The sequence below is a fragment of the Dipodomys merriami genome, unplaced genomic scaffold, assembly GCF_024711535.1.
Source record: "Dipodomys merriami isolate MVZ:Mamm:240054 unplaced genomic scaffold, mDipMer1.0.p SCAF_1307, whole genome shotgun sequence".
NCBI lineage: Eukaryota > Metazoa > Chordata > Mammalia > Rodentia > Heteromyidae > Dipodomys > Dipodomys merriami.
In genome coordinates this window covers 15,644-35,164 of record NW_027202613.1, presented here as the reverse complement: position 1 = coordinate 35,164, position 19,521 = coordinate 15,644, and the positions used below count along the sequence as shown (strand labels likewise).

Genomic DNA, 19,521 nt, shown 5'->3' with positions numbered 1-19,521 from the left:
TCCAATTATGCGAAGGTTAAATTTTTTAGCATTATCTGCTGGCTCTTGAATTTCCCTTTGGTTTAATTTGAGTGATTTTTCCATATCTGTCACTTTTTGGTCCAGTTGGTGTATTCTGTCTTCTGTATCTGACACTCTACCTTCCCTTTCATTCACTCTGTTGATCGTGGCTTATATTGTGGTTTGCATGGAGGAAATGGATCCCTTTATGGATTCAATGTTGGTTCTCAGAGTACTGATCTCACCTCTCAATGAGGTATGCATTACCTCTAATTTGGGGTTTATCTCACTTCTTAATGAGGTTTGTGCAGCTTCTATTTTTGCATGCATCTCTTGTTTGATACCCTGTATCTCTTTTGATAGATCATCCTTGTGCTCTTTCAATTTCTGATCAATTTCTCGCTTTATTTTTTAAGTCATTGCCTCCAGCAACCCTTGGATGTAGCTTTTGTCTTCCATTCCTGCTTTGCTCCCACTGGGGCTCTCCCCTCCGTGGCTGCTGGCTTTTGAGGTGAGCTTGCTGTCCTACATGGTGGTAAACCTTGTGATTTTTCTCTGTGATTTTCGCATGGGGGTTCAGGAGACTGCTCTTCAATTTTGTTTTGGTGTGTCTGTCTTTGCTTGGTTGCTGATTCTATATTGGTAGAGAGAGTCTGTGCCTGATCTGGGTTCTGTTGGGAGCCTATTTCCAGCTGCTATTCTGACCTACTTAGGATTCTCAGCTCTCTGCTGTAGATTGCTGGCAGTTCCCGCCTTTGGAAGGGTTGAGCAGTCTAGACCGCTTGTGTTTGCTCCTACGGGTGCTCTTTTGAAGAACAGATGCTCTGGATGCACTCTCCCAAATACTGGAGTCTGCTATGGACTCCTGATGCGTTTTTGTTTGTTTGTTTTGGGCTGGTTGTGGGCTTGAACTCTAGGTTTTGGTGCTGTCCCTCAGCTCTTCAGCTCAAGGCTGGCACCCTACCATTTGAGCCACAGCACCACTTCTGACCCTTTTTGCTTTTGTGATGCTGAGGAATCAGATCCAGAGCCTCATACTCCAAGACTATCACTCTATTTCTGAGCCACCTTAACAGTTTGAGCTCCTGCTTACTATCAGGTGCTGGCAGCCTGTGTTGCCCAATTCCCAGTCTAGTGTATATGGGTGGAGTTTTGGTGGTGTTTGTGCTTCTCTTGTCCTGGGCCTCCAGGTCTTTTGTTGTCACAGGCGTGCTTCCCGTGGAGTGTTGTTTCCTGGTTTTCTCCCCTCTGTTGAGGCGTATGCTCAGCTTTTTACTTCAGTTGGGAGGAGTTGGTCGTGTTGTTCAGGCGCTGGATCCCCGGGCCTGGTTCCGGCCCCAGCCTGGAGCGCGGCCAGTAAAGGTTGGGGGAGGGGTCTTCGCTTTTTTCTGTTCTGAAATTCTTCTTTTCCTCTCTTTCTTTTTTGTTATTTTCCACCTCTGGTTTTTCTCTGAGTGTTCATCTTTTTGTTGTTTTCTGTCTCTTGGGGAGATTAAGCGTTGGAACTCAACTCTCTTTTTGGTTGGAGAGAGCTGTGGCGTTTCCCTACTGCCCGTCGCCATCTTGGTCCCCCCTTATACATAAGCTTTAAAATGTTGCTTCCCCCCTGTTTTTCCTTTTTTGTTTTTCTTTTTCATGGTCATGGGCCTGGGCACTGTCCCTAAGCTCTTAAGATCAAGGCTAGCACTTTACCACTTGAGCCACAGGGCCACTTCCGTTTTTCTGGCTGTTAATTGGAGGTAAGAGTGTCACAGATTTCCTGCTAAGGCTAGCTTTGAACTACCATACTCAGATCTTAGCTCCTGAGTAGCTAGGATTACAGACATCAGCTACTGGCTCCCAGCTAAAATGTTACTTATTTTAAGTTCTGTGATTTAGTTGAGGGAGTAGCATGCGTGTGTAGAAAGGTAACTTACAAATAATCTCCAAATAATTTCAGAGTTTCATTTTCATAATACTTATTGCAATGATTAATAACAGAAGCTCACAAAGTAACAGAATGATCCTTCATTTTCCCCTTCCTATAGGTATTATTGGAAGAAAATGAGTGAGATCCAAGTCTAAGACAATATGTACTTGAAATTATAAAAAATTATTTTGATGACACATAAACAACCAGATTACACAACATCATTTTCATTTTTTAAAGAAAGGAATGTCATACAGGTATATTTATTGGCAGGTTTTTTCATCTGAAAAACAAAGAAAAAAGTATCATAAAAAAGCTGATGGGAATCAGCAGCTATGTAAGTGTAATTGGAGAGTTTAAGACATGAATTTATTCAGGTAAAATAATTATTTGGGAAAGGTATCTGTTCACTGAGTTTATTCATCATTAATTTTATTCATGTATCACTTAATATATAAACACATACATGTGTGTGTGTGTGTGTGTGTGTGTGTGTGTGTGTGTGTATCAGCAGTATCCGTCCAGTGAACTGTTTGGTTAGGTAATTTCATGTTAAGTTCATCAAAAAGATGGACTTCCATAAACTTTAACAACCCTGCAACACCACTGCACATGCAAACTTAAGGGTTCACCATTGTAAGCCAGACCTGTGTTTTACCAAAGCATATACAAAGCGTATATAGTGTGTTATTTTTTCATTTAGGCTTGACACAAAATGTGTTTGTCCCTAGAAATAAATGATGGTATTATAACTACAATAATTTATTGTAAATCTTTACATTGAACACATGTTCAACATGAGTTGTTCGTTCTTTCTTTTTCATATTTTAATTTTAGGAAGTTGATTTGAGTTTTGATGTTGTGTTTGCCAGACAGGTACTCCACCACTGGAGTCACTACACCAATCCTTTTTGTTTAAGTTACTTTACTCATAGATTAGCAATTTTTGCACCTAGCCTAAAAAGCAGGGATCATAATTGCATTCCAATATCCCTACCTAGTAGGTGGATATGGGTGATACTTTCCTTCCTAGAATGTCTCAGAAGTGTGATCTTCTCAAATTCTACCACTTTAGTTAATAGTGTGTGATCCAGTTCTGCCTATCTGTAGAAGACAGAAATAAATGATTACCGGTAATTTGAGTTAATCATTGGCTAATATAGGTGATTTGATATTAAAATGTAGGGTAAGTTTAAAAGTATAATAATCACAGTAGTCATATTTTGCTAAGTAAATTTTGTTTCACATTAAAAACACATCTTAACCAGAATTAATGACTTATTTTGCTGTCTGTCAACTGGTATGTCATTTGGGAAACCTCATGTCTTCCATGCATGATAAAGGACTTTGAATGATCTGATGTACTGGCTCACATCTATAATCATGGTTAGCAATCAGAAATAAATAGATCACAATTTGAACATAGCCTAACCAAAAATTTAGGAAGTCCCAGCCTCAACAAACTAGTGAATCATGTTGAATCATGCCATTAATCTCAGTATCACAAGAGGCTAGGTTTCTGCCCAGTACCTGAGTCACTTAGGTAACTGGTTCACTTCGAGGCAGTCACCTCTTCTGATGCAGAAACTGGGCTAAGATTTAGCCAAAAGGAGGGAGGAGTCTGCCCCACCTTCCCAGAGTGGACCTCACAGAATGCAGTGAAAACATGCTTGCTTTCCTCCTCCAAATAGCTTGAGATGGCATGCTGCTGAGTGTACATTATTTGATTCCAGTGATCTGTGGTAGAGATGTAAGGAAACATTAAACTAAATTTCATATTTGCCCATTGAGCTACTCTTCCCAGCTTGTGAGTTCAATTCAGCAAGTGTTCATTATTTGAGAGTTGAGAATACTGGGGTAGGGGAGAGAGGGAGGTTTAGTGAAGGAGAGGAGAGATTGGTAGAGAGAGGGAGAGAGGAGAGATGGGGAGAGAAAAGAAAGGAAGGAAGGAATGAACAAACGAACAAAGGAACAAAGAAGGAAGGAAAGAAAGAAAGAAGGAAGGAAGGAAGGAAGGAAGGAAGGAAGAAAGGAAGGAAGGAAGGAAGAAATGATTGAGAATGAATGGTTTGGAGTCAGGAATTACATGGCAGAGGTACTACTTGTATTTGGTATTAGGTCTGCCCCAGGCCATGCAGACCCTATGCAGACACCTCCCCATTTCTTTGCTAAGTTTCCACCCTTTATGTGTTACCTAGTTATCTGGGACTCCTGAAGGCAGCCACCTCACCCCTCCCCCCCATTAAGTCACAACCTGGTCAGCTACTGGTCACACTTTCCATCTGACCAGAGGAGAGTCCCAGGCCCCGAGGTCACATCCAGATCCAATGTGGTCAGACTTTTCCCCAACCTGGGCATACCTCATCTGGTCTTTGGCTTAGATACGACTTGGCCCTAGGTTGGGTCACCAACACCCCCCCCCTTTTCTACATGCCTCTCCACCATGTATGGCATGGGCAGCAGTTCAGTAAATAAACTACTTTAGGGGCTGGGAAAGTGGCTCAGTGGTAGAGCACTTGCCTTGCATGCATGGGGCCCTGGGTTCGATTCCTCAGCACCAAATAAGCAAAAAGAAAAAAGCTGGAAGTGGCACTGTGGCTCAAGTGGTAGAGCTAACCTTGAGCTGAAGAGCTGAGGGACAGCGCCCAGGCCCAGAGTTCAGGCCCCACAACTGGACCAAAAATAAATCAATACATAAAAATAAACTAATTTACCTGACTGAATACCATGTGTTGTTTTCTTCATTGGCTACCTAATGAAACTTACCTAATTAATATACCTTACACTTCACAGTTTCTAGTTATGAATCCAAGGATATTTTTCTGACACATTTGAGTTCAGTATCTACAAAACATATGTACTAACTCATCATTTACCAGTATAAATCTGCCTGAAATCTTTTTTTTTCAATTTTTTAAATTGTGAAAATAACGTACAGAGAAGTTACAATTACATGAGCAAGATAATGAGTACATTTCTTATGAAACATTGTTGCCTCCTCCTTTGTTTCCCCTTCCCATCCCTTCCCATCTCCCACCTCCCACGCCAAAATTGTAAAGTTCGTTTTTTGACATAATGTGTTGTACATCTCATTGTTGCAATGAGTCCCCCTGTATCCTTATATGAAGAATTTGTATTTTCCCTTTCCCTCTACAAAGTGTACCAACATCTGAATCTTTAATAGCAGCATAATTAACCTTAAAGTTTATTTTGTTTGGTTTGCTTTCTTTTCTTTTTTTGCTTAAAGTAATCAAAGATTTGCTGGGCCAATCTGAAAAGATCTCTGCCTTCATACTTTCTAATCACCCTGGGCTATGTGATATCTGCTCAGATGATGGGATTTGAAATTCTGGAAAGCAGATGCACATCATAAGGCCCTATGGCTTTGGAATTTCCCACATTCTTTTTTAAATGTAATTGTTACTCAGGTGTGTACAGTGAGTTTACCATTTCACAAAACATGTGTACATTTTTCTTGTAGGCAATGCTATCCTTTCCTTAGCTTTCTCCCAGTTTCTGTTTTTTTGTTGTTGTTGTTTTTGATTGTTTTTGTTTTTGTGCCTGACTTGCAGCTTGAACTCAGAATTGGGTGCTGCCCTTGAGGTTTTGTAATCAAGGCTACTCTACCTCTGGAGCCCCGGTTCCCTTTATGGATTTTTGATTGTTAATTGGAGAGAAGGGTCTTACAGATTTTCTCACTGGAGCTGGCTTTGAACTGTGATCATCAGCCTCCTGAGTAGCTCGGATTATAGGCCTGAATTCCCAGTGTCCAGCTACTGAAGTGTTGGTTGCATGCTTCCCTGGTTGTGTTACAATTTTCCTCGACTCTTGCACTAATACTGAATATTGCCTGGCTCAAATCTGAACTGGTGGAAATGCTTGTATTTTGAGGAAGGCAGGAATAGGAAACTATAGGCTATAGGGACATATACGCTAATCAAATTATTTGGAACATGGCATAAAGACAAGTAAGTTTACTGCCAGTTGACTTTGTCCTGTCTTTACTGTTAATTCTGCATGGCCTGTGAATGAAGTCAGACATACCCAAATGGCCACTGGCAGAAAGAAGTTCACTCGTCCTGTTCTAAAAACAAAACAAAAAACAACCAAAAAGTACTACGTATGAGTGTAGCAATGTCCTCCAATTAGAGACCAGTCTGCCCTAGTTTATGAAAAAAATGTCTTTTGTTCAAGTGCTGCTACTTTTTCTAACTACAAATATAATTAAATCTGCAGTAGTCTGTAGAATTGTATACCACAGCTTTCATTTTAGTTCACAAGAAATTCAGACATTAGATGCTGGCAAAATTGATTAACTACTTGTAGAAAACTAAAGCTAGATCCTTATATATCACCCTGCACCAGAATCAATTCCAAATGGATCAAAGACGTCAGAGTCAAAGCAAACACTCTGAAAACATTACAGGATGGAATAGGAGAAACTCTAGGTCTCCTTGGCACAGGCCAAAATTTTCTTAATAGAGACCTGGAAACACAACAAATCAAAGAAAGGTTGGACAATTGGGATTGCATGAAATTGGAGAGCTTCTGCATGGCAAAGGATTTAGCTAGTAAGATCAATAGAAAGCCCACGGGTTGGGAGATCTTCACTAGCCATACAACAAACAAGGGTCTCATATCTAAAATATACCTGGAACTCAAAAAATTAAATCCCCCAACAACAGATCCTCAAAGAAACAACTGCCTCATAAATAAGTGGGCTAAAGACTTAAAGAGAAACTTCTCTGAAGAGGAAAGAAGCATGGCCAATAGACACATGAAGAAATGCTCAACCTCCCTAGCCAAAAAAGAAATGCAAATTCAAACAACATTGAGACACCACCTCACCCCAGTTAGAATGGCAAAAATCAAGAACTCTAAATAACAACAGATGCTGGAGGGAATGTGGAGAGAAGGGAACCTTACTGCATTGTTGGTGGGAGTGTAAACTTGTTCAACCACTTTGGAAAGTAGTATGGAGGTTCCTCAAAAGACTCCACATAGAGCTCCCCTATGACCCAGCAATCCCACTTTTGGGCATTTACCCAAATGTTTACAAACAAGATCACACTAAAGCTACCAGTACGACAATTTATTGCAGCATTATTTACCATGGTTAAGATATGGAACCAACCCAGATGCCCCTCAATAGATGAATGGATCAAGAAAGTGTGGTATATATACACAATGGAATTCTTTGCCTCCATCAGAAAGAATGACATTGCCCCATTTGTTAGGAAATGGAAAGACTTAGAAAAAAATTATATTAAGTGAAGTAAGCCAGGCCCAAAGAAATATAGGTCCCATGTTTTCCCTTTTTTGCAGTAACTAGTATATGTTTGAGTCAAGCAGAAAAAGTCAGATAATTTGATGTTAGGGAAATGAACCCTAAGATATGTATTCAAATGTTTTTTTTCTTTCATGCGATTTTTTCTAACACATTTATTTATAAGATTATTTCTTTGTTGCTTTGCATGTCCCTCCCCCACGGCTTTACCCCTGCTTTCACTGTATTTGATGTTGGTAAAATTTGTATAGGGGAAGGGCAAAAACAAATCGTTTAAATAGGGATACAGGCGGACCCATTGCAACAATGATATATACAAGTTGTTATGTCGAAAATGAACTTTATAACTTTGGTTGGGGGGAGGATTAGGTGGGAGGATTGAGGGAGGATGGGAAGGGATGGTAAGGGGAAACAGAGGAGGCTACAATGCTTGATACGAAATGTTCTCATTATCTTGCCCATGTAGTTGTAACCCCTCTGTACTGTATTTTCACAATAAAAAAATTCAGACATTAAAATGCTTTTTTTTGTCAGTTGTGGGGCTTGAACTCAGGACCTGGACACTGTCTCTGAGATTCTGAGCTCAAGTTAGTTAGCACTCTATCAATTGAGCCACAAAGCCACATTTGCTTTTTCAGTAATTAATTGGAGATTAGAGTCTTATGGGGACTTTTCTTCCTGGGCTGTCTTTAAACTGTGATCCTCATATCTCAGAATCATGAGTAGCTGGGATTACAGGCATGAGACACTGGCTCCTGGCTTCAAATAGTCATTTTTAAAATGATGAACTGCTTGGTGCCTCTGGCTCACATATATAATCCTAGCTATAGGTAGGATTACAGGTATAAGAAACAAGAACTACGTGTGTTGTTTATGATGGTTTGTATTAGCATGTTTTAATACTGTTTGTTTCTTATACTACATTGCTCTTATTTTTATTTTCACCTAGGTGGGGGTTATAGGTGCTGCCAGTGTTGAACCTTCTTTGGTTGAGATGGAGCCATATGGAAGTTCTTGCCTAGTATGGCATGAAATTGAAGTCCTCCTGCTCTCAGCTCCCCATGGACATGAGATGATAGATGTATTCCATTACGCATAGCTAGGTTTTGGGAGCATTGAAGGTAAAACTACACTGGTCTGAAACTGATGTCCCAAATAGCTAGCTTTACAGGCAAAACCTTGTATTCCGTTTCACTTTGAAGAATTGTAGGTACATACTTAGAGAGTACAATGATAGCACACTACATGTTTAATATATTAAATAGTCAATATAATTAGCAGGTTTATCTCCTAAAACATTGAAGCTAATGAATTTGGTAACCTGACTCTGCTAGTTATTTTGGAATATATCATAAACATGAATAAACTGATAATGTGCAGTAGAAGATTGGAAGTTGATAGAGATCGAGACAAATTAGACTATATTTAGTAAATATATATTTATCTATTGCTGCTCTGAAGAACATTATCATATATTCACGATGACAATACCACCACATATCCATCATGACAATAATTTTCCTGCAGTGTAGAATGTTCCATTTCATAATCTGCCATCGTTTATCTTTTTTACATTCTCCTAATAAGTATGAATGTTTTCCAGTTTATTATAATGTTTTGAAATTATTATATGATGGATTAAAAAATTTGGAGAGTCTACTGAAATTATCTCATTTTGTCTGGTTTTGTGATGCTAAATCATTAAGAACACAGATTCCTGAAAGTTATGCTAGCAGACTATATCACTAAATTGTATTCTAAGTATATCTTATTATTGTATTTTGATATAGGTTTTTACTGTTGCTGTTTTATGATATAGAATGTTATGAAGCTGGACTGAAACTTGCAACCCCACTGCCGCCAGTAACAGTTTTATCACCAGGTTCTGGAGGCTCATAATTAGAACTCTAGCTAATCAGGAGGTTGAGACCTGAGATTTAGTTCAGACAGCCTGAGCAGGAAATTTTATGAGTCTCTCCTCTCCAGTTCACTACAGAAAACTTGCAGTGGAACTGTGGCACAATTGTTAGAGCACTACACTCAAGGGAATGATGCTCGGGAATGTCATATAGCCCTTGAGTTCAAGTCCTAAAACACACATATGCACAAACACACATTCACATACATTCACACACCCTCCCACACACATGTACACACACAGATTCGCAGGCAATGTTATATCTTAAATTCTTATCCGGAGATTAGACAACAGCCCACTTATTTGTGAAAGTTTTTCCTGATTATTTTGAATGAGGAGGATAGTTCGTGGGACACAGATGACAAGACTTTAGTGAGGAATACTTTATAAACGACTAGCTTATAAAAAGGACAGGAAAATAGCTTTTATCTTTAAATCTTACATTCCTTCAACTATTGTATTTTGAATTATGAGAAGACAATGCAGCACCTCTTCCCTTCTCCCCCTCACCTCTGTCATAAGATATGAGAAAATTATCAAGAATAGTCTTTTATCTTACAAGAATGAACACCCATAAAAATGTCTGACTATAGGTGTAAGGTTTGTTTTTCAATACTTGTACGATTTTCCACATGACAGCACACACGGGCTTCAAGAGCAAACAGAAGATTAGGAAATAAAAACCTAACAATGTCCTAAGAAGTAGATGTCAAAAATACATCCAAGAATCAAATGGCAGGCTGAGAAGGCCCTGAGAGGCAAAATGATTTGTGAAGGATGAAAGGAATAGTGACAAATAAGGCATGGGTCTGACCTAGGAAGGGTTCCTTGTGGCTGAGATCATGCTGGCTTGTAGGCCTAGCTGAGGATGTTTGGATTTGATCATGTCCACATGTGTACAGAGTGATGTTGGAGGGGAGATTTCAGCCTCCAGGTTGTCTTTGGAATGTTCTTATGTGAGCAAGCAACTCTGATCATTGGGCTCTGAGAGATGACACTGCCTCCCTTACAATGGAATAGAATATGGAACTCTGAGAGACAGGCAACTGTAACCGACAGTCAGCTCAAGCCAGCTCACGTGGCCTGTAGCTCGGGAACAAGAAAGATGTTCCTGTGTTGTTTTCAAAGTTCAAGAGACTCAGGTCTCAGGCATGAGTGGTATGAGTGCTGCACTCGATGATACAGACATTGGATCAGTGCCAAACCATGAATCCAATGTCTCAGGCCTTTTTATAAAATAAACCAAGGGAATCACAAGGCAACTCAGGCCAGGTGTAAGTATGACAGGAAACCTATTTAATCTCATCCTAGCCTACAGTACAACCTTCTTCTTGTGTGCTTTTATATGTGTATACTGAGAAAAATTTACTATGCACTTTTCAATCCACTCTGTTACTCACTTTGAAGTGTACTCCATTTTCCATGTTTCAAAGATCCACTCTTTTTACCACCTCAGTGTGACAATGAGTCAGCCCAAAACCTGAATGTGCCTTATAATATATGCAGCTTGGATTCAGGCTTGTTGTAAATGTTGGCAATGGACCTGTTCCCTGCCTACCAGAAAGGTGATTTCTTCTGTGTTGGAAACTTCCTCCACCACTATAGAGAATTGGGAACAATGGAGCAGTTGCTGGATATTCTGTTTAAAAAATGAGTGTTCTTCTTTCAAACCCAGGGCTGATGATACCCCCCCCGGCAGATTATTGGAATACTTGATACTTCTCTGAAACTGTTTCACTGAGGTCTTATCACAGGAAATTGGCTTGAGACAAAGAAGTGCACTCCAAGTTAATTCTTTAGGACTGGGCTGCCAGAATATTTCATTTGCCTCAGGAGCTAGTGGAGCCTTAGCAGTTTGCTTGCTGAGAGACTAGGATTAAAGAAATGAGTCAGCCCCACCCAAAGTCCACCCTCACCTAGGAAATCACTATCTTGTAGGCCTTTGAGGGAATATAGAAAGAAGCAAGGATGCAACTTGAATTTGGGGCCTGAGTGCTGTCCCATTCCTAGCACTCTACCATTTGAGCCCCAGTTCCAGGTCTGGCCTTGGACTGGTTACTTGAAGATAAGTGTCTTTAGAATTTTACAAACTAGACTGGGTTCAAACTGTGATCCTCAGATCTCACCCTCCTGATTAGTAGGATTAGAGGCATGAGCCATTGTGCACTTATTTGGACAGATGCATATAAACATCCTCACAGAATTTCCTTGAAATTGTATAGACATACCTCCACTTTTTGTCTGTCATGTTTACATTGCCATTTGGGACTTAGCCAGTCCCATGTGTGTCCTGTTAGTTCAGAAAAGGAGAAGCATAGAGTTAGCATCCTCCTCCCCTTCCATTGGTATAGATCCTTCTACTGTAACTGGGAGGAAGATGAAAAAGATGAAGAAGTAAGTAGATGTTGGCACAAAGATAAGTTCAGTCCTTGAAAACTGGGTATCTTTGAGGTTTCTGAATCAAAGTCAACTTTCTTCTTTGCACACCAGTTGTGATTTTTACCAGGGGGTTGAGGCTTGCCACTTCAGTGGATAGCAGATTACACAGTTGTGGATGTGTTTGTGGCTTTGGACTCTCATGGATGACAAGGAGGACTGTGTATAACAAGTCAGATTCAGTGGGGAAACAACTTTCTCTTCCTAGCACATGCAGAATTATAGAGGATTGTATTTGAGAAATTCCTAGAAGTGGGTTGTGAGGAACATCCTGCTTGCAGGAGTCTCTTCCCACTTCCCAAAATGCACGTCCTGCCAGAAAAATGCTTTAGTACAAGGCTCAGGATGGGGAGGGCGGGCTCTCATTTTCCTTATCACCAATATGCCCACAGCATGATTTGTTCCATCTTCCCTATGAGGATGCTCTTCTGCCCTGATGATTTCTATGACTACAAGAACCAAGAAACCCTGAAAGAACTTACACAGTATGTCAAGCTAAACATGCCCTCTTCAGACTTGCTCTTCTGCTTATATATTCTTCTGGAGCTTACAAATTCAGATGGAGGAATGCATGACCCATGAGACCAAGAAAAAGAGGGAGAAGTCCTTGTTTACATGCCTTAGAGCTGGTGAGTAGGAATGGAACCTGTGTCTCTAGAGATGTGCATGATTGGTCAAGAGCCTTTAGTACACCCTAGCTTGGCAAAATATCCTTTTATGGATATTCTTTAGATAATATCTGTTCTCCTTTTGAAAGAACTTGGGAGGGGGGACCAAGATGGCGACGGGGCAGTAGGGGAACGCCACAGCTCTCTCCAACCAAAAAGAGAGTTCGAGTTCCAACGCTTAATCTCCCCAAGAGACCGACAACAACAAAAAGACGAACACTCAGAGAAAAACCAGAGGCGGAGAATAACAAAAAAGAAACAGAGGAAAAGAAGAATTTCAGAAGAAAAGCGAAGACCCCTCCCCCAACCTTTACTGGCCGCGCGGCAGCGCGCCAAGCCGCCGGCCAGCCGGCCCGGCGGGGGCTGTGGGAGCCCCAGAGAAACAGCAGAGACACAGGGGGCCACTTTCAGAACATCAGGTACTGGTTTGCAGAACAGCAGATCGCCAGGAACAGAGAAACCTACCAGCCGGGAGTCTCCACGAGGATCCCACCCCCACCCCTCACTCTCCACCCGAGCAGAGAGGCTCCATCCCGCCAAAGCCGCTGGGCATCAGCAGAGTGACAAAAGGACCTGCGGCAGACCACCCGGCCCGCCTGATCGCGATCGCAACGATCCAGCACTCTCCACCCGAGCAGAGAGGTTCCATCCCGCCAAAGCGGCTCGGCGCGACAAAGGGTCCTGTCTGCAGACCACCCGCCCGCCCGATCACGATCGCAACAACCCGGCGGGGTCACTTGGGCCCCAGAGGTACCGAGAAGAAGCTGCCTGAGCGTGGACACTCTTGACCCAACAGCTTCGACAGAGGCAGAGACAGAAAAGAATCACACAGAGCCACCACCGCCCAACCCAGCCCGGATTGCAACAACAACTGACGACCTACACCACACAGAAACAACCAGCTCCAGGGTGAGTACCCCACAGGGGAAGTGTATCCCTCAAGGGAGACCAGAGCTGGAGGGAATCCCCAGACCCTGACCTAGACTCCCTACCCCAGCACCCGGACCACAGGACCCACTAAAACTGGGAACTGTTTGAGAGCTCCACCAGCCCGTGGAGCACACTCAGCTGGCCAGGCTAGAGCAAGAGCACCCCTGGAAGGGAGCTTAAATGCCCAAGCCAGGAACAGCGCCCCTGGGTCAAGACTACCAACAGTAGAAGAAATTTGAACTGTGTCCCCCAGGCTGTATAACCTAGGGGGTATACACATCAGCACAGGCCTAACAAGCGCGCTCCAGGCTGGGGCCGGAACCAAGCCCGGGGATCCGGCGCCTGAACAACACAACCAACTCCTCCCAATTGAAGTAAAAAGCTGAGCATACGCCTCAACAGAGGGGAGAAAACCAGGAAACAACACTCCCCCGGGAAGCACGCCTGTGACAACAAAAGACCTGGAGGCCCAGGACAAGAGAAGCCCAAACCCCACCAAAACTCCACCCATATACCCTAGACTGGGAATTGGGCAACACAGGCTGCCAGCACCTGATAGTAAGCAGGAGCTCAGACTGTTAAGGCGGCTCAGCAATAGAGTGATAGTCTTGGATGTATGAGGCCCTGCATCTGATTCCTCAGCATCACAAAAGCAAAAAGGGTCAGAAGTGGTGCTGTGGCTCAAACGGTAGGGTGCCAGCCTTGAGCTGAAAAAGCTGAGGGACAGCACCCAAACCTAGAGTTCAAGCCCACAACCAGCCCAAAACAAATAAACAAAAACACATCAGGAGCCCATAGCAGACTCCAGCATTTGGGAGAGTGCATCCAGAGCATCTGTTCTTCACAAGAGCACCCGTAGGAGCAAACACAAGCAGTCTAGGCTGCTCAACCCTTCCAAAGGCGGGAACTGTCAGCAATCTACAGCAGAGAGCTGAGAATCCTAAGTAAGTCAGAATAGCAGCTGGAAATAGGCTCCCAACAGAACCCAGATCAGGCACAGACTCTCTCTACCAATACAGAATCAGCAACCAAGCAAAGACAGACACACCAAAACAAAATTGAAGAGCAGTCTCCTGAACCTCCATGCGAAAATCACAGAGAAAAATCACAAGGTTTACTACCACCCAGGACAGCAAGCTCACCCCAAAAGCCAGCAGCCACACAGGGGAGAGCCCCAGTGGGAGCAAAGCAGGAATGGAAGACAAAGGCTACTTCCAAGGGTTGCTGGAGGCAATGACTCAAGAAATAAAGCGAGAAATTTATCAGAAATTGAAAGAGCACAAGGATGAACTATCCAAAGAGATACAGGGTATCAAACAAGAGATGCATGCAAAAATAGAAGCTGCACAAACCTCAATAAGAAGTGAGATAAACGCCAAATTAGAGGTAATGCATACCTCATTGAGAGGTGAGATCAGTACTCTGAGAACCAACATTGAATCCATAAAGGGATCCATTTCCTCCATGCAAACCACAATAGAAGCCACTGTCAACAGAGTGAATGAAATGGAAGGTCGAGTGTCAGATACAGAAGACAGAATACACCAACTGGACCAAAAAGTGACAGATATGGAAAAATTACTCAAATTAAACCAAAGGGATATTCAAGAGCAAGCAGATAATGCTAAAAAATTTAACCTTCGCATAATTGGAGTGGACGAAGGTGAGGAATTCCAGAGCAAGGGAATGCAACACCTATTTAACAAGATAATCAATGAAAATTTTCCCCACCTCAAAAACGACCATCTTAACTACATCACAAAAGCTTATCGAACACCCAACAAGCAAGACCCCAGGAGAAACACTTCTAGACACATTATAGTAAAAATGATAGATCTGAATAATAAGGAAACAATCCTGCATGCAGCAAAAATGAAGAAGGAGCTATACTACAATGGGAAAAAAATAAGAATTACTGCAGATCTCTCCACACAAACAATGAATGCAAGAAAAGCCTGGGAAAGCACCATACGAGCCCTGAGAGCCAATAACTGCCAACCCAGACTGATCTACCCGGCAAAGCTAGCATTCACATTTGATGGAGAACTGAAAACTTTTAATAGCAAAGAAAAACTAAATGAATTCATAAACATTAAGCCAGCATTACAAAGAATTCTAAGAGGGGGGACACAACCTGAAGAAAGCAGCCAGGAACTGGGGCCTGCCCCAAACAGGCATTACTCAAAGTCTAACTGAGCAAGCACAGGAGGAAAGGAAAAAAGAAAAACTTAGGAAAACGGAATGGCAGGGACAACAATGCATCTCTCTATACTTTCTCTTAATATAAATGGGCTGAATTCGCCAATTAAAAGAAAACGAACTGAGGACTGGATAAGAAAACAAGACCCATCCATCTGTTGCCTTCAGGAGACCCACCTCTCAGCCAAACATACAAACAAACTCAGAGTGAAGGGGTGGAAAAGGATCTACCAATCAAACGCCCCCAGTAAGAAAGCAGGTGTAGCTATCCTGATATCTGACAAAATAAACTTTTCATTAAAATCAGTACAGAAAGACAAGGACGGACACTACATATTAATAAAGGGAACAATCCAAGAGGAGGATATAACCATCATCAACTTATATGCCCCAAATATTGGTGCACCCAGATATGTCAAACAAATGCTCTCAAACTTACAGAATAAAATAGATCCCAATACGATAATACTAGGAGACTTTAACACACCACTCTCACCAAAGGACAGGTCTACCAACCAGAGGATTGGCAAAGAAGCTACCGAATTAAGAGAGGCCATACTGCAAGCGGAATTAACTGACATCTACCGAGTATTTCACCCTAAAACAACACAGTACACATTCTTCTCAGCAGCTCATGGAACTTTCTCCAAAATAGACCATATCATAGTTCATGCAAGGAACTTAAGCAAATACAAAGGGATCGACATAATCCCCTGTATCCTATCTGACCACAGTGGAATCAAGCTAGCTCTCAATAACAAAGCATACCGCAGAAATTTCTCCAATACATGGAAATTGAACAGCACACTCCTTAACAATGCCTGGATAACAGAAGAGATCAGAGAAGAAATAAAGCATTTCCTACAACTCAATGAAAATGAAAACACCTCACAAAGAAACTTGTGGGACACAGCAAAAGCAGTCCTGAGGGGCAAATTTATTGCCCTCAGTGCCCACATCAAGAGAATGGAGACAGACCAAGTAAATAATCTCACGTTGCAATTAAAACAGCTAGAAAAACAGGAAAAAATGGAACCTAAAGCTACTAGAAGAAGCCAGATAACCAAATTAAAAGCAGAGATTAACCAATTAGAAAATCAGAAAACCATAACCAAAATAAACCAAACAAAAAGCTGGTTCTTTGAAAAAATAAACAAAATTGATGGCCCATTGGCTAGATTAATTAAAAAAAGAAGAGAGGAAACCCATATTAATAGGATTAGGGATGCCACGGGAAACATCACCACACGTACCCAAGATATCCAAACAATTCTAACAGACTACTTTCAAAAGCTATACTCTCTAAAGGAAGAAAATCGGGCAGAAATGGATGCATTTTTAGAGAAATACAAGTTGCCCAAACTGAGCAAAGAAGAAGTTAACCAATTAAATAAGCCAATATCCTATAATGAGATACAGGAAGCTATCAAAAGTCTTCCAACAAAAAAAAGCCCAGGACCAGATGGATTCACAGCAGAATTCTATAAGACCTTTAAACAAGAACTAATACCCATACTCCTCAAGCTCTTCAGAGAAACAGAGAAGGAAGGAGCTATCCCAAACTCATTCTACGAAGCCAATATCACACTCATCCCCAAACCAGGCAAAGACCCAACCAAAAAGGAGAATTACAGGCCAATCTCCTTGATGAACACAGATGCAAAGATCCTTAACAAGATTCTAGCTAACAGAATCCAGAAACACATAAAAAAAATAATTCACTATGACCAGGTAGGCTTCATCCCAGAGACACAGGGATGGTTTAACATACGTAAGTCAATAAATGTAATCCAACATATCAACAGAGCCAAGGTCAAGAATCACATGATTATCGCTACAGATGCAGAAAAGGCCTTTGACAAAATTCAACATTCATTCATGCTAAAAGCTCTGGAGAAAATAGGAATAGAAGGAACATTTCTAAAAACAATAAAAGCCATTTATGACAGACCAATAGCCAATATTATACTTAATGGGGAAAAGCTACAACCAATTCTCCTAAAATCAGGAACAAGGCAAGGATGCCCACTGTCTCCACTCCTCTTCAATATAGTCCTAGAACCCTTAGCCAGGGCAATAAGGCAAGAAAAAGACATTAAAGGGATCCTCATAGGAAAAGAAGAAGTTAAACTATCCCTTTTTGCAGACGACATGATACTATACCTCCACGATCCCAAAAACTCCATCCCCAAACTCTTAGAAATCATAAATCACTTTGGCAAAATAGCAGGATACAAAATAAACCCACAAAAATCAGTTGCCTTCCTATACACTGATAATGTACAGGAAGAGAGGGAAATAAAGGGAGCAACCCCATTCACAATAACCTCCCGAAAAATAAAATATTTAGGAATTAACCTAACCAAAGATGTAAAAGAACTATTTAATGAGAACTATAAAAATTTAAAGAAAGAAATTGCAGAAGACACTAGGAAATGGAAAGACCTCCCATGCTCCTGGATAGGCCGACTTAATATAGTAAAGATGGTAATACTTCCAAAACTAATATACAAATTCAACGCAATTCCTATTAAAATCCCAATGACGTACATCACTGAAATACAGAAAACAGTCCAAAAATTCATATGGAACAACAAAAGACCTAGAATAGCCAAAACAATTCTAGGGGATAAAGACAATATGGGAGGGCTATCCATGCCGAACTTCAAACTCTACTACAGAGCTATAATAACAAAGACAGCATGGTACTGGCACAAAAACAGACCTGAAGACCAATGGAACAGAATAGAAGATCCAGAAATAAATCCACAGGCCTACAGCCAGCTGATATTCGACAAAGGAGCCAAAGACATACAATGGAAGAAACACAGCCTCTTCAACCGCTGGTGCTGGGAAAACTGGGCAGCCACATGCAGAAAACTAAAAGTGGACCCCAGCCTATCACCATGCACCAACATCAACTCAAAATGGATTAAAGACCTTAACATTAAACCTGAATCTCTGAAACTACTGCAGGACAGAGTAGGAGAGACACTTGAACTAATAGGCACAGGAAGGAACTTCCTGAACAGAGTCCCAGGGTCACAACAAATTGGAGAGAGACTCGACAAATGGGACTACCTTAAAATAAAAAGCTTCTGCACAGATAAAGCTATCGCAACCAAGCTAGAAAGACAACCAACTAATTGGGAAAAAATATTTACCAGCAATATATCAGACAAGGGGTTAACATCCTGTATATACAGGGAACTCAAGAAACTAATCCCTCCCAAACCCAACACACCAATTACTAAATGGGCAAGGGAACTAAAGAGGGACTTCTCAAATGAAGAAATAAAAATGGCAAAGAAACACATGAGGAAATGTTCATCATCCCTGGTGGTGAAGGAAATGCAAATAAAGACAACCCTGAGATACCACCTTACCCCAGTCAGAATGTCCCACATCCACAAATCAGCCAACGACAAATGCTGGAGGGGATGTGGAGAACGAGGAACGCTATTACACTGCTGGTGGGAATGTACACTCATACAACCACTTTGGAAAGCAGTCTGGAGGGTCCTTAGAAAGCTAAAGATTGACCTCCCTTACGACCCAGTCATACCACTTCTAGGCATCTACCCTGAACAACAGGAACCAATATACAAGGACACATGCACCTCCATGTTTATTGCAGCACTGTTCGCAATAGCTAGGATATGGAAACAACCTAGATGCCCCACCACAGATGAATGGATCCAAAAATTGTGGTATCTATACACAATGGAATATTATGCAGCCATTAGAAATGACAAAATAATGGCATTTGCAGGGAAATGGATGGAGCTAGAAGGAATCATGTTGAGCGAGGTAAGCCAAGAACGAAGAGACAAACAGTACATGGTCTCCCTGATAAGTGGATGATGAATCCAAAATGTTAGGTGATATGACAAAACTAACAGGACTTAAGAAACAAAGAACTCCCACTCATCTGGTTGAACCACTACTAAATATCCCCATGCTGCTGATCACATATATGGTATATAACATATGAGCACCGTTATATATTATAGACTGTGATAGACAATTTGCTCCAGGAAAGTTAGAATGAACTTGTGACTTTAAATGAGCATCATTATTCCACAATACTGTGAATTTCCGGAAATTAAGTAATCACTTAATCACGATCAAAAAAAAAAAAAACCTTGGGGAAGGGAGGGAGGGAGGGGATGGT

At 41.5% G+C, this 19,521-nt stretch overlaps 1 long non-coding RNA gene across 1 annotated transcript in view; it reads right to left on the bottom strand.

Annotated features, from left to right (window-relative positions):
* Positions 1-2,170: 2,170 nt before the first annotated feature.
* LOC138825000 (uncharacterized) overlaps positions 2,171-19,521 on the bottom strand; it is a 30,364-nt gene continuing 13,013 nt past the window's right edge. The window contains exons 3-5 of the long non-coding RNA XR_011371267.1: positions 3,440-3,646; positions 2,907-3,013; positions 2,171-2,192 (exon numbers count right to left, since the gene is read on the bottom strand). This is a non-coding gene — a long non-coding RNA (uncharacterized lncRNA). The remainder of the gene's footprint in view (positions 2,193-2,906; positions 3,014-3,439; positions 3,647-19,521) is intronic.